The sequence below is a fragment of the Pinus tabuliformis genome, chromosome 3_1 (assembly GCF_031772625.1).
Source record: "Pinus tabuliformis cultivar Carrire ecotype Pingquan chromosome 3_1, CPIR1, whole genome shotgun sequence".
Taxonomy (NCBI): domain Eukaryota; kingdom Viridiplantae; phylum Streptophyta; class Pinopsida; order Pinales; family Pinaceae; genus Pinus; species Pinus tabuliformis.
The window spans coordinates 32,635,880-32,640,772 of NC_142301.1; positions in this window are offsets into that span (position 1 = coordinate 32,635,880).

Genomic DNA, 4,893 nt, shown 5'->3' on the forward strand with positions numbered 1-4,893 from the left:
GAAGCATAACATTCATTTGGAGCACTCTTCAACTTCAACTTCATCTTCAGGAATTGCACTTTGTGCATGTGGCTGTCAAGCAACTCGGTTTGGTTACGCACTAAATGTATCTTCTTCTTCTCATTCTCATGAGTGGCTGTCAGAACCAAGTTTGGACCAGATGGAAAATTTGATAAACATAAAGCTTGTCTTGTTGCTAAGCATTTTTCACAGGTTGAAGGCATTAACTATACTGAAACCTTCTCCCCTGTTTCCAAAATGAACTCTATCTGTCTTATTCTTTCCCTTGCTGCCTCTTTCAAATGGGAAGTCCATCAAATGGATGTTAAGTCTTCCTTATTGCATGGGGACTTGCATGAAGAAATCTATATGGAACAACCTCCTAGCTTTATAAAAATAGACTCCAGACTTGTATGTCAGCATAAGAAACCCATTTATGGTCTCAAGCAAGCCCCTCGGGCTTGGTACACCAAAATGGATAGCTTTCTTTTAGATATTGGCTTTTCTAGGTGTCATTCTAACAATACTGTTTACACTAAGAAAGTGGGAAAATCTTTTATCATTCTTGTTCTTTATGTTGATAACCTTATCCTCACTAGTAGTGATCCCAACCTTATAAACCATGAGAAGTCCAGCCTTAAAAAGAAGTTTGAAATGACAAACTTAGGACACTTACATTATTTTCTTGGTCTTTAAGTCTTGCAAACCAAGGAAGGTATTTCCCTTTCCCAGTCCAAGTATGCATGTGATCTTCTACGCCATTTTCACATGGAAGACTGTAAGACATCCCCTTCTCCCTTTCAGTCTGGAGCCAAACTTTCAGTCACTTGTACTTCCCCTGAAGTTGATGCTACCTTATATCGTCAACTTGTAGGAAAACTTTTGTATCTGACCCATACCTTTCCTGACCTTTCCTTTGATGTTGGCCTTGTTGCTCAATTTATGCAAAACCCACATGAAAGTCATTGGAAAGCAACTAAAAGAATACTTTGTTATGTTCGAGGTACAGTTCAGTTTGGGATTCATTATAGTGCAAAAGCATTTCCTCTATTGGTTGGTTTTACTGATTTCGATTCGGCTGGTGACCCTGATGATCGAAAGTCTACTTTAGGTTATGTCTACACTCTTGGTTCTGTACCTATTACATGGGCTTGCAAGAAACAAAGTTCCATTTCTCTTTCTTCAGCAGAAGCAGAGTATCGTGGTGTCGTAGAAGCTAGTAAGGAAGCCCTATGGCTTCGTCAGACCCTGTCAGAGTTTGGCTTTCAGCAGCAGCATCCGACTACACTTTGGTGTGATAATCAAAGTGTCATTCAACTATGTAAAGATCCAGTCCAACATCAATGCAACAAACACATTGAATTACACATGCACTTCACAAAAATCTCATTCGTGACCATGTTCTTGAAGTGCAATATTGTTCAACCGATGATCAAGTTGCAGACATCTTTACAAATGCTCTTATAGAGGCGAAGTTTACTAAACTTCAATTTATGGTTGGAGTTCAGGAAGTTGTCACTAAGGGGGGATAGGCTCTAATGCCTCATTCTTTCTCTTATTGTGTCATATTTGTACATCCTTCAATCCTATCCCATGTTGTTCTTAAGGGGGATGTTAAGATATTCCGACACATAGGAAGGAGTTAAGTATAACTTGGTCTAGTGTAGAGTTAGGTAAAGTGTGTTTCTTTACTATGTACTTTTGTAACTTACAATTCGACTATCACGATATGTTCCAGACATGAAGTGATTCGATGGTTCATTCTCTCCTCGGTATTACCAACACTTGATCCGTGGCTTAACAACCGATTGGTCCATGATCTCTATTTAGAGAGCATGGAGGGTCATTTGTAGGGTGATCATTCATGAGAGAAGCTTATGTAAATTTTAATTCTTTTATTAATAAATTGCCTGAAGTGGTCGTGTTGGCTCAGGCCGTGGACTGCTTCCCTCTTTGAGAGTTTTAACCATGTCAAGAATATTGGTGTATTGGTCTGTGATCTGTTTGTGAGCGGTGTCTTTTGGTGTTCTATCTGAGGAACTTACCCTGTAAATTCCTACAATATTTCTAAGTCAGGTAGGAAGTTTTGTTTTTTATATATGCTTAATCTAGACACTATCTATATTAGACTATATATGCTTGTATTCTAATTAAATTTCCTGTAATCTAATGAATTCTAACTTAAATAATAATAATAATGTAATCTAATGAATTCTAACTTAAATAATAATAATAATAATAATTTGTGTATCCTTATGAAAGAATGGAGTTTTTTTATAATACTTATTTATTTATAATAATGAATTTTAATTATCATTATTAAAAAAATATTATAACTTTTTAATAATATACATTGCAAAATTGAAAAAAAAAAAATTTAAATTTTTTTTAAGAGAGATTTAAGATAAAATTTAATAACTAAAGTTTATAGCCTGCATAGATCCATCTTAAGCACAAATTTAACATGAGCCAAGAGGGATCAAATTTCTTTAGGTGTAAACTTATTTTAGAGTGCAAAAAACAATGTGCAAGTTTTCATTATTTAGATATTTTGGAAAATATAAGGCTTGAACATCTTACTCACATGTTTTTTTAACTTTTAATTACTTTATATTAAATTATATTAAGTCATATAGACAACTACTTAAACATGCATAACATATTTTTTTTTTGATTATAAGTTACTTTTTTACTATTTAGAGAATATTTTCTTTTTCATTTTAAAAAAAAGTGTAAAAGCCAATTTGAGCATGGACATATTTTCTTTTTTATTATAACTTACATTTCTTTTTATTTAGAGAATATTTATTTATTTATTTTAAGGGGGAGTGTCAACTCCAAGTTGAACGGACATACTTAAACATAACCTTCACACTAGGTTGTAAAATGAACCTTTCAACTCAATAAACTTTACATGCATATATTTTCTACTTCTAATTATTTTACATGAAATTATATTAGGTTATATAAACAATTAATTAAACATGCATAACATTTTCTTTTTTCTTTTTAATTTAGAAATTTTTTTATTCTTATCTTAAAAGAGAGTTAAGTTGAACTGAGTTTAAAAATGTAAATAGATGAACTTTTAAATTTTATTAATGTAAATTTGATTTAGTTAACCATAGGAAAAACTCATTAGAATATTATTGATGATGTAGTTAACTGGAAAATAAAATGATTAAAAAATAAATTATTTTATATTTAATAAATTTGGTATTTATATACCTGTGATTGGCGCATTGTAATTGAAACGAAGAAGAAGAAACCCTACAGGAATCCTGCTCTGCCTTTCCAACAAATCAAGCACTTGAAATCCCGAAACTGCGTGATAGCAGAGCCAACGTAGGTATATCTTATGGTTTTTCTGAGTCACTTATTACTATTGTTTTTGCGTTTATTGTCTGAAGATCTGTGTTTGCAGAGACAGAAAACGAAAATGAGTAGCAATTGGAATAGCAGTAGCCGTAGCCAATGGAGCAGGTAATGGAGTGGCAGAAACTGGTGAGTCACCTCTTCCACCGCCAAAACCGCGTAGCCATCTGCGAGTGGTCAAAGCACGGCCACTTCTTCATACTTCCTCCGCCCGACGTCGATTGCCGTTGTCTCTCCGTCATTTATCGCCCCATTTCATCGGGCTCCTTCCACTAAATAATTGGCGCCTCAGATCCTCCACATTCGCAGGCGCCTACTGAGGAATTGCAGCCCGCCAGTGACCCGAGGCTCAGCTACGGAGATGGTGATGGTGATGGTTCTGGTTCTGGTTCTCGTTGATGAGTGGTAGATCTAATTTTTTTTTATGGTGATGGTTCTCGTTCTCGTTGATGAGCAGTAGATCTAATTTTTGTCTCACGTTCTCGTTGATGAGCAGTACATCTAATTTTTGTCTCATGGTAAATTTTTTTATGAGTTTATATTATCTAAATGGTTATTAAACAAATATTATTTTGGTGGAAATGGGCAAAATTTCATACACATCATATATTGAGTTGTAGAATGAGGGCTTCTCTTTTAAATGAGCCTCTGACCTCAATTATGTTATTAGGGTATAACATTAACTTATTTTATTTTATGGTACAATGTGAAATATTATTTTGTTATTAATATTTTTGTTCATGCGGATATTATTTTATTTATTTCTATTATATTATTCATGCTATACATTGAAATATTTTATTTATGGCAAAAAGTAAAATAGTTTGTTGTTATCAATGTTTTTTCCATGTGAATCTTATTTTGTGGTTATCAAGATTTTTTCCATGTAAAACAATCTTATATTGATTTTGAAGACGAAATCAATCTATGGGAATCCCTGTTGCCCTTGTATATATTTCCTCAAACCCATTCTTTTCCTAATCTAGTCATGTGATATCAAGCTAAGTATAACCCCTTGTAGAGAACTTTGGTAGCTCAGAATGGAGGCATTTGGGTATCTATCACTCCATAAATTATCAACAAAATGTTTGTGATCTCTGAAAATAATTCCCTTAGCTTTTTCTCCACTGTTGTTTTACTGAATCTATATCATAAGCTTACTTTCCCTCAAAAAGCTCAGATCTTTGAGATTTTTCTCCAGAAGATGTTGAACTTCCTAAAAAGAATCTTCCCATCCAACATCCATATTCCCTAAGAGAGCTAAACACATCATTTCCCTAGTTTCTTACTTGTTATGCTACCAAACAGATCAATGGGTAGATGAATCTATCCTAAGTTATCTATCCATTTTCTCTAAAGAAAACAAACATGCCTTCATGTAATTACAATCAATTTTTGGCTGAGACTATGCATGAACAACTAATGAAAATCACTGCTAAAGGATTGTTTAAATATTCCTCTGTACTAGTACATATGATTTAGCAGGGAGACAGGTTACCTATTGTTTTATACAAGCAG